The sequence below is a fragment of the Vombatus ursinus genome, unplaced genomic scaffold (genome assembly GCF_900497805.2).
Source record: "Vombatus ursinus unplaced genomic scaffold, bare-nosed wombat genome assembly UNPS02014790.1, whole genome shotgun sequence".
NCBI classification, from domain to species: domain Eukaryota; kingdom Metazoa; phylum Chordata; class Mammalia; order Diprotodontia; family Vombatidae; genus Vombatus; species Vombatus ursinus.
Genome location: NW_020954568.1, coordinates 1844022 through 1859333, shown reverse-complemented (window position 1 = coordinate 1859333; position 15312 = coordinate 1844022). Strand labels below are relative to the sequence as shown.

At 39.8% G+C, this 15312-nt stretch overlaps 1 pseudogene; it reads left to right on the top strand.

The window, feature by feature from the left end:
• Positions 1 to 2951: 2951 nt before the first annotated feature.
• On the top strand, positions 2952 to 4562 carry LOC114047762 (annotated as a pseudogene).
• The last annotated feature ends 10750 nt before the right edge of the window (positions 4563 to 15312 follow it).

Below are 15312 nucleotides of genomic sequence, written 5' to 3'. Positions count from 1 at the left end.
GGGTTATTTGTTCCTTAAGGAACCAAGATTTATAAGTACCCAAGGATAATGTGAAGGACCCATGATTTGGGGATAATGGAGATAATGGACCAGACCAATTCAAAAGTAATTCCTCTAATGCCCTTCTGGACAGGTTGCTGTTGACAGAGAGTCAAAGTCTTTACCAGAGAAACACCATTTAGGAAACTTCATCAGGACTTGAAGTCTTTGGGAAGTTCATCTCCTGAGGCCAGTGTTTGCTAAATCCCCACCCTTAGTGCCTGAAAACAAATGGAAAATTTCTTTTCCTAGGTTTAAGGGATAGGGAAAAGAGGGAGGGCAATATAAGGGTAAGATAGTGAATCCTGCCCCTACCCCTCCCCCCAGGCCCCCATGTCTGGCCAGGAGATTCCTGAGAAGGACATGTACAGGCATCAGCAACAGGACCAGACACAGGTGTTATCAGGAACCAGGAGAGGAAAAAGGGAAGTTCTCCATCTGGGGCCCTTCCTTGTAATTCTTTGTCATCCTTGGATCTACTCCAGATTTCTCTGTGAGTTTAATCCTTTCTTTATATATTTACATTGATCCCCTCAAAGTGCACAGCTGGAAAATTGGACACTCTGGGAAGTGGTGGGCCACAGAAGTTTCTGTTATGCTATGTTCTGCTGCTATGTTCCGATGTTTTCTTTTTCCCTGGGAGGCAAAGAGTAGCCCCCAACCTTCAGACCTTTTTTAATATGGCCCCCAGCAGGGAGAGAGAGTTTTCTCTGGAGTGCTTCAGAAGCCCCTACAGCCCCAGGGTGTGAAAGTTCTTGTTCCCAATCATCCAGGCTCTGGCTCAGGGAAAGTGGACCCCATAATGCCCTGATTTTCTCCCATTCTCAGTCTGGATGAACAGACCCACCCTTTCACAGGCATTTGTCCCTAAAGCACATCATCTGTCAATAAAGAGGAGCTGAAGCCACAGCACTCAACAATCCTGACACCTGCAGTTGGTCGTGCTCTGTGCTGGTCAATTACCTGGTCTGGCACAGGTGAGCACCTGCTGCTGCATCCCCCCCCCCCCCCCCCGCCCACTCTCAGTAGAATATCAGCTGCCTCAGGGCAGGGACAGTTTCGTTGTCCTTGTATTCCCAGCACCAAGCCAAGGGATGAAAATTCATCTGGGCCCAGTATCCCAAAACAGTAATTGTTGAGCAAGACTTTATTGTAGTTTGGCACAGAAAACCGATAAAGAGGTAATTGCATCTCCTTCTCTCCTTTCCAGAGGTGAGTGACTATGGATGTCGAACACTATGTAGTACACTGTTAGATTTAATTTATATGATGCTTAAGTGTACTGAAATATTTTTTCTCTTCTTTTTTTACTCTTTGATTTTTAAAAATTGATTCTGTGGGCGATAGTATATAGAACAATAAAAAATTACATAAAAGGAAAAGTTATTGATACAAATATTAAAATATAATCAAATAAATGGATGCATGAATTTATGAATTGAGAAAATAGTAAATGAACAAATAAATGCATGCAAGCAAACATTAAATGAATAAATAAACATTTGTTGCATTGAATTAAGTGGTTCAGCTAACCCTTAGGCCTGTCCACGTGGGTTGTAGAAGGAAGCCAGATCCACATATACTAGAGAAAGAGCAGAAGACAGAGCAAAGTGAAAGGTGACCAGGAGTGGTCAGAGAAGAAAGGAGAGACAAGTATAACCCGATGTTCTCCAGAAGCCTCATTTCTATAGCTCACTGTCACATCATGACAAGACAAAAGGGAAAATGGAAAAATGAAACAAGACTTTTTAAGGGCCTACCATGTGCCAGTCAGAGTGTTAAACCCATTACCAATATTACCTCATTTGATCCTCTGAAGAACCCTATGAGGTTGGTGCTATTATTGGCCTCATTTTATAGATGAAGAACCTGAGAGAGATACATGCTAAGTGACTTGTCCAGGGTCACACAGCTAATGTGACTAATGAAAAGTCTGAGAGACATAATTTCTGGATGAAAAAGAATCAATTTATTGCAAATGAAAACAACTTTGAGGTACTACATCACACCTATCAGATTGGCCAATGTGACAAAACAGGAAAATGATAAATGTTGGAGAAGATGTGGGAAAATCGGAACACTAATGCATTGTTGGTGGAGTTGTGAAATGATCCAACCATTCTGGAGAGGAATTTGGAACTGTGCCCAAAGGGTTATAAAAAATGTGCATACCCTTTGACCCAGCAATAGCACTTCTAAGGCTATATCCCAAAGAGATCATACAAATGGGAAAAGGACCCACATGTACAAAAATATTCATAGCAGCTCTTTTTGTGGTGGCAAAGAATTGGAAATTGAGAGGATGCCCATCAATTGGGGAATGGCTGAGCAAGTTGTGGTATATGAATGTGATGGAATACTATTGTGCTATAAGAAATGATAAACAGGTCGACTTTAGAAAAACCTGGAAAGACTTGTATGGTCTGATGCTGAGTGAAGTGAGCAGAACTAAGAGAATGCTGTACACAATAACAGTCACGTTGTACGATGACTAATATTGATAGACTTAACCCTTACCAGCAATACAAGAATTGAAGACATCTCCTGAGGCCTTATGATGGAAAACGTTATCCACATCCAAAGAAAGAACTATGGAAGTTGAATTGCTATTTTTTTCTCTTTTGTTGAGTTTTGTTTCCTCTTTCTGATGGTTCCTCCTATTGGTTTTAATTTTTACTTACAACATCACTAATGTGAAAATTTGTTTAATATGAATGTAAATGTATAGACTATATCAGATTATGTGCCATCTTGGGGAGGGTGGTGGGGAGGAAGGGGGAGAAAAATTTTAAACTCAAAAGCATATGGAAGTGATTATTGATAAATCAAAAATAAATTAATTTAAAAAGTAATCAATGTATTAACTATGTCTAGCTAATAATAGAGGTCAGTGGCCTGCCTGGAAGCCAAAGATGCCCCCTGGTGAGCATTGAATGCTTCAAAAGTCTTTGGAAAGGGAGTGGGCCTAGAGGGTGGAAATCAACTCTGATTGGTTAACAATCAATGAGGGGGTAGACAAGGAGAAGGTCTGAAATCCTTCAGCTCTATGAGGGTGTGATGAGGTTCAGCTGCCTCTAGCAGTCTGGACAAAGGCATCCATCTCTACCCAGTCACTGAACAATGAACAATGGTGTGGTAGGAACAACACCTACATAAGATTCTCTTTGTAAGATCTTCTAGTTGGGTGGGGTCCAACCCATGATCAAAAATCATGCACCTGGAGGATTTCAGCAATCTCATCCATCAGCAATGTCTTCCAGAGACTGATGAACATACAGAGGCCTGGTTTCTGAATGAGGAAATATGAATGGTAAGTCTTAATCCTAACTGAATAAATTGTTATTAATATGAAAGAAATAATTATTTATGTCATTAAGAAGTGTCTGAGATTAGAGTTGAAGTAATTTCTTACTCTATACACATACCTGTGTGCACTGTAGTGCCACCTAGTTGGCCCCAGAGAGGGAGTGGGAAAGAGGAGGCTTTAACTCTTGAAGGTAGAGATGGGAGTAAATCTCTGGAAAAGTCCCTGATACATTTCTGTGTCTTTGTGTCCCCAGGGCATCTGAAAAGAGCCAGGCTTCCTGGGGCTGGGACCAACCCTCATGGCTGGGCAACTGAAATATCTTCATGACAATGAAACAGAGAGAAGTGCAAATGGGAATTCAGTCCTTCCAGAACATAAAATATTTTATTTTGGTCAATGGATGGAGATCTTCACTGTGCTCATTGCCATGGTTGGCCTGATGGGGAACAGGATCCTTCCGCATCCAGAGGAACCACTTCTCTCTCTACATCCTCAACCTGGCCGGGTCTGCTGCCCTTTTCTGCTCTACATATGTAACTTTTTTGGGTATTTTCATTCTTTAAAATACAAACTAGCGAACCTTCTCCAATTCATATTCTACCTTGTAAGCTGGAGCCTCCTGGCTGTGATCAGCATCAAGCGTTGTCTATCCGTGCTCTTTCCCATCTGGTACAGATGTCACTGCTCTAAGCACACATCTGCTGTGCTATGCGCTGTCCTCTGGGCTCTGTTCAGCCTGATCACTGTAGTAGTTTACATGCTTTGTTTGCATACGTTTATTTACCATTTCTGTTACCAAGTCATTATCATTATCCAGGTCGTGTGGTTCATCCTCCTCATCCCAGTGCTGTGCGTGTCCAGCCTGATTCTGCTGCTGTGGGTCTGGTGCAGCTCCCAGTGCCAGTAGCCCTCCCGGCTCTACCTCCTGGTGCTCCTCACCATCCTCATGTTCCTGCTTTGTGGCCTGCTCTTGGGGATCAAATATTTCATAGAGTTTGTGACAAACTCTATTTTCATGCCTTATTGGCTCCCTTGGCTCCTGGCCTGTGTGAACAGCAGTGCAAACACCTTCATTTATTTCTTCCTGGGCAGCCAAAGGCATAAAAGGAGGGAGCCCCTCAGAGTGGTCCTGCAGAGAGCCCCGGAGGATGAGCAGGAGGTGGGAGGTGGGACAAGGGAGGACCCCCACACCACCAGTCTGGAGACATCATTCTGAGGCTAAGAAGAAGATGCTCAGACTCCAGAGACCTTGAAATGAGTCCCTGCCCCAGGCCCAGCTGCAACCTCCTCCCCACCTCTCTGAGAGGGAGGGAAATCCACCCCATTTGTTGGTGCCTAGGGTTTGAAATCTAAGTGATGAGGAAACATTTATTAGGTGCCTACTATATGCCAGGCACCCAGACAAAGCAGAGGAAAGATCTCCAGGGTCTGGAATGGGAAAAACTGAAGTCAGATCTGACCTGAGACACCATCTGTACAACACCATCTGGAAAAGCCATTTAACTCTGTTTGCCTCAGTTTCCTTGTCTGTAAAATGAGCCATTCAAAGAAATGGTAAACAGCTCTAGTATCTTTGCCAAGAAAACCCCAAATGGGGGTCACAAACAGTCACATGACTGAACAAGACTATCAGTACTGCACCAAGTGCTTTATAAATATCTCACTAAATCCTCACAATATATCTGGAAGGTAGGTGCTCTCATGATCTCATTTTACATTTGAGGAAACTGAGGCAAGCAGAGGTTCAGTGATTTGTCCAGGGTCCCAAAGCAAGTAAGTATCTGAGACTAGATATAAACTCAGATCTTCCTGACTCCAGGCCCAACGCTCTATGCACTTTGGAGATCCCTAGCTTGCTGGAGACTCCTTTACCTGGGAAGTCAGGTCCAGGGCCTCACGTGTCACCAAACCAGAGGAAGGCTACTCCAACAAATAGCCACTATCTCTGTCTTGAAGAGTACAGGAAGAGGAAAGACATCTTCTACGGCCCCATGTCTCCCTGTCCTCTCCTTGGGAATTTCTAAATGAAGGCATAGAGGGGGCGGAGCCAAGACGGAGGAGTAAAAGCAGTGACTTGCTTGAGCTCTCCCTCAAACCCCTCTAAACAAATTCTAAAGCAGCAGAACCCACAAAAAGACAAAGTGAAACAAATTTCCAGCTCAAGACAGCCTGGATGGTTGATTGGAAAGGTATATCATGCTCGGCAGAGAGAGGAGAGCAGTTTGGCATGGGTACACAGGCAAAACAAGCCTCAGTGAACCTGGAGCGGGCCTCGGAGGACTGAATCACATGTAGCTGTGGTGGTTTCCAGACTTCTCAACCCATGAACACCAAAGACAACTTAGAAGGTCAGTGGGAAAAGTCGATTTCTATGGTGAGAGAGAGAAATGCTTAGTCCCAGCCCCAGTCCCTGGGGTGGTGGCTGCCTCTGGAACTTCCAGCCCACAGACTGAATGGGAATCAAATGGCTGATTGTAGAAGATTGCAGAGATCTCTCTCCTGGTGCAGGATTCTCTTGCATTGCCCATGCTTGGAACCAGGTCACAGCTCTGGGTGGCAGTCCTGGGGCAAGGAGGAGTACTAGCATCATGGACCTTGGCATGGTGGAGAGGAAATCCTCCTCACAGTTCCAAGACAGAAAATGGTGCTTGTTGTCACTCATAGACCAGAGCACAGGCCAAGAAAGGAGTAAACACTTTGACCCTTATCATACCACCTTGGGAGAACTGAAAATTAAGAAGTATCTCTGAAAACAGCTACACCAAACCCCCAAAGCTTGGGACAGTACATTCTCCACACTGGAAGCAGACTCCTACCTTAACAAAGAGCTTAAAACTCAAGTAATTGGCTGGGATTATGAATAAACAAAAGTCCAAAAAAAGTCAGACCATAGAATCTTTCTTTGGTGACAAAGAAGATCAAAGCATACAACCAGAAAAAGACAATAAAGTCAAAGCTCCTACATCCAAAGCCTCCAAGAAAAATATGAATCAGTGCCAGGCCATGGAAGAGCTCAAAATGTAGTTTGAGAAACAAGTAAGAGAAGTGGAGGAAAAACTGGAAAGAGAAATGAGAGTGATGCAAAAAAAATGATGAAAAACAAGTCAACAGCTTGCTAAAGAAGACCCAAAAAATATTGAAGAAAATAACACCTTAAAAAATAGCCTAACCCAAATGGCAAAAGGGGTCCAAAAAGCCAATGAGGAGAAGAATGCCCTAAAAAGCAAAATTGGCAAAAATGGAAAAGGAAGTCCAAAAGCTCATTGAAGAAAATACTTCCTTAAAAATTAGAATGGAGCAATTGGAAGCTAGTGACTTTATGAGAAATCAAGACACTGTAAAACAAATCCAAAAGAATGAAAACAATAGAAAACAATGTGAAATGTCTCATTGGAAAAACAACTGACCTGGAAAATAGATACAGGAGAGAGAATTTAAAAATTATTGGACTATCTGAAAGTCATGATCAAAAAAAGAACCTAGACATCATCTTTCAAGAAATTATCAAGGAAAATTGCGCTGATATTTTAGATCCAGAGGGCAAAATAGAAATTGAAAAAATCCACTGATCACATCCTGAAAGAGAGTCCCAAAGGAAAATTCCTAGGAATACAGTAGCCAAATTCCAGAGTTCCCAGATCAAAGAGAAAATATTGTAAGCAGCCAGAAAGAAACAATTCAAATATTGTGGAAACACAGTCAGGATAACACAAGATTTAGCATCTTCTACATAAGGGACTGGAGGGCTTAGAATAGCATATTCCAGAGGGCAAAGGAGATGGGATTACAACCAAGAATCACCTACCCAGCAAAACTGAGTATAATCCTTCAGGGGGAAAAAATGATCATTCAGTGAAATAGGGGACTTTCAGGCATTCTTGATGAAAAGACCAGAGCTGAATAGAAAATTTGACTTGCAAATACAAAACTCAAGTGAAACATGAAGAGGTAAACAGAAAAGAGAAATCATAAGAGACTAATTAAGGTTGAACTGTTTGCATTCCTGCAAGGAAAGATGATATTTGTAACTCATGAAACCTTTGTCAGTATTAGGGTAGTTGGAGGGAAAAAATTGTATGAATGTATGTATGTATGTAGATAGATAGATACATACATACATACATACATACAGGGCACAGGGTGAGTTGAAGATGAAGGGGTGATATCTGGAGAATAAAATTAAGGGGTAAGAGAGGATTATATTGGGAGAAGAAGAAAGGGAGAGGTAGAATGGGGTAAATTATCTCACATGAAACAGACAAGAAAAAGCTTTTACAGTGGAGAGGAAACAGGGGAAGGTGAGAGGGTATGAGTGAATCTTATTCTCATAGGATTTGACTTAAGGAGGGAATAACATACACACTCAATTGACTATGGAAATCTATCTTACCCTACAGGAAAAGAGGGGGTAAGGGGACAAGAGAGCAGGGAGATGATAGAGGGGAAGTCAGATTGGGGGAGGGGGTATCAGAAGCAAACACTTCTGAGGAGGGACAGGGTTAAAAGAGAGAATAGAATAAATGGGGGATGGGATAGGATTAAGGGAAATATACTTAGTGTTTCACAACATGGCTATAATGGAAGTGTTTTGCATGACTACACATGTATAACCTGTATTGAGTTACTTCCCTTTTCAATGAGGGTGGGTGGAGAGGGAGGAAGGGAGAAAATTTGGAACCCAAAGTTTTAAAAACACACATTAAAAAATTGTTTTCACATGCAACTGGCAAATAAGCAATACAGGAAATGGGGTATAGAAATCTATCCTACCCTACAGGAAAATAGAAGGGGAAGGGGATAAGAGAAGTGAGGGAGAGATAAAAGAGAGGGCAGATTAGGGGAAGGGATATACAGAATGCATGCCATCTTAGGTGGGGAGAGGGATGAGATGGGAGAAAGTTTGGAACTCAAAATCTTGTGGAAGTGAATGCTGAAAACTAAAAATAAGTAAATTTAAAAAAATAATAAATGAAGGCATAGAGTCAGGGGTCATACTCCTCAAGGTTCTGTGGGCCATGCTCCCCCACATTGTCTTCTCTCAGACTTGATCCACCAGGTTCCTTCAAGCCTCATTCCCCCTAGCCCTACTCTAAAAAGGGGAAATTCCAGCTTAGCCATGTCCTCCTCCATTCCCTGCTAGTGCTCCTTTCCCTTTCCCCCTCCCACTCCTATCATAGGAATTGAGGCAAATACTTTTCTCCTTCTGTAGGTCAAGGCTGGGGCCCAGCATCCTCACTTGTTTCCAGTGCATTTTTCCAGACCTCTGTCTCTCTGAGTTTCTGTGTTTCTATGTTTCTGTGACTCTCTCTATTCCAGTCTTTCACTCTGCATGACCCATGAAAGCAGTTATTTTAGGAGTGTTATATGAGAGAGGGCAACCTAATGAAACCAAAGCAGGGGAAGGGGATACATCTTCTCACACACATGTGTATCACACCCCCCACACATGTCAGACAACATGTATACTCAACATGCATACATGCCACATAGCACACACACACACACACACACACACATTGAACAACAATCTCCTATGGAATATCCGACTGTGAGAGGTCATTCAGCCTTCATTTGATTCCTCCAGTGACAATGACCTTGCTCTTCCCTCAGGGGTTTCAGGTCCCATATTTTATCTGGTCTTGCCACAGAATGCTGTGATCATATGATTTTTTAAAACTTTTATTATTTATATAATCAATCATAGTAATATTTTCCTTATGTTAAAGCATGCTTGCCTTCCTGGTATAAATCCCACTTGGTCAAAATATATAATCTTTGTAATATATTTCTGTAATCTTTTAGTATTTTATTTAGGAATTTTGTGTCCATATTTATTAATGAAATTGATCTATAATTTTCTTCTCTGTTTTAATTCTTCATGGTTTAGGTATCAGTGTCATATTTGTTTCATAAAAGGAGTTTCACAGGATCCCTTCTTTCCTATTATTTTAGTCAATCTTTAAATGTTTGATAGAATTCACTTATAAATCCATCTACTGCTGGTACTTTTTTTTCTAAGGAAGCTCATTTATGGCCTGTTCAACTTCTTTTTCTAAAATAAGTCCATTTAGATATTCTATTTCCTCTTCTGCTAAATCTAAAAAATTAAGATTTTTGTCAGTATTCTTGAATTTCACTTAAATTATTAAGTTTATTGGTATCCAATTGGGGAAAATAACTCCTTATAATTGATTTGATTTCATATTTATCAGTGGTAGATTCACACTTTTCATTTTTAATACTAGTGATTTGGTTTTCTTCTCTCATTTTAATTCAAATTAACCAAGTGTTCATCTATTTCATTTTTTTCTTAAAATCGACTCCTAGTTTTATTTATTAAGTCAACATTTTTACAATCAATTTTATTAATCTTATCTTTAATTTTTAGGATTTCCAATTAAGTGTTTAATTCAGGATTTTTAGTTTGTTCTTTTTTCTAGTTCTTTTCATTGCATACCCAGTTCATTGGTCTGATCTTTCTCTATTGTGTCAATGTAAGTAGTTAGAGAAATAAACTCTGATTCTTGCTTTTGCTGTATCCCATAGTTTTGGTATGTTGTTTCATTATTGACATTTTCTTTATTGGAGTTTTTAATTGAGTCTATAATTTGGTCTTTAACCCACTCATTCTTTAAGATTAGGTTGTTTAATCTACAATTAGTTTTAATCTGTTTCTGTGATCTTTTATTAAATGTGAGTTTATTGCATTGTGATCTGAAAAGAATAATTTTAATTTTTAATTTTTCTGCTTTTAAATATTAAATTTTTATATCCTCACATATGTTCAGCCTTTGTAAACTATGAACTGCTCACAAAAAAAGGTATATGTCTTTCTATTTTCATTCATTCAATCCATTTTCCATTTTAACTTACCCAGCAAAGTTGAGTATAATCCTTAATTTTTTTTTAAATTTTAAATTGGACATTTAATGAAATGAAAGACTTTCAGGGAATTGTGACAAAAAGACCAGAACTAAATGGAAAATTCAATATAGAAGATCCAAAAGAAATATAAAGAAAACATTTAAGATAAATTATGAGGGGCTCATGAAATTTAAACACATTACTTCTTAACCCTGAAAATCTTATCAGTATTTTCAAGACTGACATCATTACCAGGGTAGTTTGAAAGAAAGGTTGAGGCTGAGTTAAACATGATGGGGTGATTCTAATAAACAAAATTGGGGAGGAAAAAGTGAAAATGAGGAATTATCTCACAGAAATGGGCTGTGAAAGCAATAACTGTTGCAGAGGAAACAGGTGGAGGGAGGTCTGGTAACTTACTCTCATGGGTTATGGGTTAAAGGGGGTAGGAACAACATATACATCTAAATGGGTACTTTAAAAATATACACTTATGAAAAATAAGAAGATGAGGGAACATGATAAGAAAGGGACTTTTAGAAGGGTATTTAAAAGGAGATTTAGGAGGGTAAGGGGGGATGATAAGTGGGGAACCCATAGTGGGATGGATGGAATAAAGTATAGGAGGGTTAGAGGAGAGAAGGTAACAAGGATAGGGCAAAGGCTCAGAAGGACAGTAGTGAGTAAAAATAAGATGAAGGGAATTCACCAATAGGAATTATAACTTTGAATGTGAAATAATCTATTTCATGTCAATGATGTGTAACATAGAGGAGAGTTGAACATGAGCTCTACATGTGGAACAAATCCATTCAACATAACTTTGGCAGTCCTGAGAGATGGTCAATAATGTTCTCAAGACATCAGGCTCTCCTTTATGTTCTTTTGTGGTGCTAAAGGCCCCTGATAGGAAGGGGAGCACAGGAGCAACAAATTTACTTAAAAATCTGGACCCAAAAGGGGAATGTTTGACCCAGGAGGAGAAGCCCAAGGAACAGCCAGCATGAGGATACTCACTGACCAGAGAGGGGCTGGGAAATTGCTCAGGAAGATATTCCTGCATAAACACAGATTCTGAAGAGCAGTTTGGCAAAGTTGTTAAACATTTTTTAGCATAGAATAATAATTGTAACTAACTAGATGGTTTGTAAATAACTTTACATAGCTTGAAAATGATGTGATTCCTTAGAGCATGCACAGTGTGCTCTGTCTTGTACCAATGCAGAGCATTGACACCACCAAACAAAAAGGGAATTTCATCATTATACCAAAAGCCAAGAAGACTCACTCAAGAAATCCCTGCCCATGCTCTGAAAGGGACAGATAAAAATCTTCAGTCCTTCAAGCACATCTAGAAGCAACCTCACCAAGCCTCTGAAGGAGTTGTCACAAGATTGGACAGTTCCCTCATTATACTTAGAACGTAGGTGCTACTGGACATGAGAAAACTCAGAGAGGCTTAGAGAAGCTTCATTAACTTCCCAGGATCACACAATTAGTAAGAGGCAGAATTTGAATCCAGATTTTCTGGATCCCAAGCCCAGGAATCTGTTCATTATCCCAAAGTCCCTCACATAATCCAAGGGAACCAGGGCATTGGGATTGAGGCATGTGTAGACAGAAAAAGTTTGCACTAAAATGATGGGATTGTTCCTGGACATAAGAAAAGAATGAGTGATGTTTCTGATCTGCGTTATTGTCAGGAGACTGACAAAGGACAAAGGCAGTTTATATGATTACTATTTAGGCATTTTTAATTGTCACTCAGTCTCCATGTCATCCACACAACCTTTGCTATAGACCTGCCAGTAAAATGAGCCAAAGTTTATACCATTTCTCTAGTTAATATTTGCCTTAGAAGATGAAGAAGTTATCCTTGCTCCCAGCCAGGTCCACTCCTTGGACTCTGGACCAGGAAATCGGGAGGTTGCCTCATACCCTGGACACATTTCCTAGAAGGTTGATGTTTGGCCACCTAATCAGGACAGAAAATGAAAAGCAGAAAGTTTGCCAGAGTAGCTGATGCAAAAGTGTCTTATTGAGTCTGCTTTCCACAGGGGAATAGCAGCAGTATGAGAGCCAAGAGCACATCCCCCTCACCATGGGAAATTGGGTGACAGAGTACACTATTTGTCACAAAGGGGATTTGAATCATGAGTCTAAAATGGAAGCTTCATCTTCTTTTAACATGTTCTAGGGAGTATCAAGGCCTCCCCTCTAAGCCAATGAAAAAAATTGCTTCAGGACTTCAATTTCCAGGAGCCAAGGTGGCTGAGTAATAAGTCACTCTTACCCTTCCTTATTAACCTCTGAAAGCCCAGAAAATATCACCCCAGGAAAAACCCTGGAACAGCTGAAGCAGAAGAAAGTCAGGGTGCAGCAGTCCAGTAGCCCAGGTAGCTTGAGGGATTAACAGGAAAGGCCTCTCTTGCCCTGGGGGAAGGGGAGCTATACAGAACTGGAGGCATCCCAGCAAGCTAGCAGAAAGCCACAACTCAGCATACCAGGAGGAGATCCTGAAAACCAGGTGGTAGAGCAGGCAAACACCAACACCTGGACCCCCAAGGGCCTCAGTGCCACCCTGAGGAGTTTTGTTCCCCTTTCAATGACTGAAATCACCAAGGAAAAAGTAAATGAGCACTCAGGGCTGCTGATTATACAGGCCAGGAGAACAAACTGAAGAGGAGTGACATGTAATTTCAATTGCCTCCCTAAACTTTGGTTCTCCATCCAGGGGCAAGCCACAGAGCAGTAACATGAGAATGGTGAGGGGGAGAGAACCTGAGGGGCTGCTGGCACTGGGAGCTGCACTGCACCTGAGCAGCAGTCAGACTGGATCCACAAATCAGAGAGGGGAGGAGGATGAAACACACCACACCCAATATGTGCAATTGATGACAGATTGGGTCTCTGGATACATGCAAAAAAGGGCATAACCACCTCCATTGGACATAACTGTCAAAGCCCAGACCAGAGCCCAGACAGTGGCAGACTGTACTTGGGGCAGTGAAGGTGGTATCAGATGAGGAAGAGTACAGAAAGGCAGCATGTTGTGCTGGTTACAGTCAGAAGACTCTAGCCTACAATGTAGGACAAGAGAGTGATGCTGATACCTACCATGTTTGTGATAAAATGATAAAAATGTCCAATCACGATTCTTATGTAGAAAATAATGAAGCTGCAAAAAACAAGGAAGTTGATCCCAACCACACTGAGGATGGAGATAGAGAAGGGCTTCCTCTAGATATGGCAAACAGGAACCTCAGGTCAGCACTCATCCCAACTGGCCCATCCAGGCTGATGAGCAGAGAAAAGATCTGTGTCCAATCAAGTTCTAATTGTGTTATAAGTTCATTTTCATTCCTTCTGTGTTCTGGTGTGTCCAGCAAGGACTGAAAACTTGTGAAGTAATGGTAAAGTTCCCTCTTCTAAGTAGTTTTTGAAACGTCATCTTTTGATGTTATCTCATCATGCCATTAGCCTGCTCTGATTCACTCTTTTTTCTTTTCTTAATCAAATTTTATTTTTAATTTATGGGAAAAAACAAGCATTTCCATAACATAGTACAAGAAAACAATGATTGCACATAAAACTGCAAATCTACTGTGCACAACTTGCAATTTGTTTCAAATATGCAACAAAATTACCACATAAATTTCTTTTTTCTTCTTCCTTCCCCCACTTGCCCTAGAGATGGCTACCATTAGAAGCAAATAGGTGTGTGTGTGTGTGTGTGTGTGTATACATATATATATACACACATATGCATAGGTTTAGAATTATTCCATATATATAGGTATGTATACATATATATATATTCATCAGTTCTTTCTCTGAATGCAGATAGTGTCTTTCTTCCTATGTCCCTAATAGTTAATTTGAGTATTTATAATAATCAAAATAACTTATTCATTCAAAGTTATTCTTAAAACAATATTGCTGTTCTCTTGGTTCTGCTCATTTTACTCTTCATTATTTCATTCAAGGTTTCCATGTTTTTCTAAAATCATTGAGCTCATTATTCCTTATCACAGTAGTATTCCATCACAATCATATACCACTATTTGTTCAGCCATTCCCCAACTGATAAGCATTCCTGCAATTTCCAGTTCTTTGCCCCCACATAAAGAAAAGCTATAAACATTTTAGAATACACATTATTTTCCTTTTTTCCCTAATTATCTTCAGAAATAGGCCAAGTAGTAGAATTGCTGAGTCAAAGGATATAGGTGGCTTGATAATACTTTGAGCATAATTCTAGATTGCTCTCCAGAAGAGTTGGATCAATCCATAACTCCACCAAGAATGAATTAGTGTTCCAATTTTTCCACATCCCCTCCAGCACTTGTCATTTTCCCTTTCTATCATTGTAGCCAATCTGATAGGTATAAAATATCTCAAGTTTGTTTTAATTTGCATTTCTCTAATCAATAATAATTTAGAGCACTTTTTCATATGACCGTTAATTGTTTTGATTTCTTCATTGGAAAACTGCCTGTTTATATGCTTTGATATGAACATATCAATTGGGGAATGTTTCATATTCTTACATATTTCACAAAGTTCCTTATGTATTTTAGATATGAAATCTTTTTCTGAGAAACTATAAAAAAACTTTCACAATTGTCTGTTTTCCTTCTGATCTTGGTTATATTTTTTTATTTGTAAAAAAAAATTTTAATTTAATGTAATCAAAATTACCCCTTTTACACCTCAATTTGCCCTCTGTCTCTTCATTATTTATAAATTGTTCTCCTATCCATAAGTCTGATAAGTAATATGTTAAAAGTTCTTCTAATTTTCTTTAAAAATCTCTATGTCTAGGGCATGTATCTATTTTGACCTTATCTTGGTAAATGGTGAAAGATACTGGTCTATGTCCAGTTTCTGCTAGACAACTTTCCAGTTTTCCCAACAATTTTTACCAAATAATGGATGCTTATTGCAACATTTTAAGTCTTTATATGTGTCAAAAGAAGGCCATTATGTTTATTTGCAACTATAAATTGTATGTATATTCTATTTCATTGATCTACCTTTCTATTTCTTAGCCAACTCCTGATAGTTTTAATAATTACTGCCTTACCAAGATCTGGTACTGC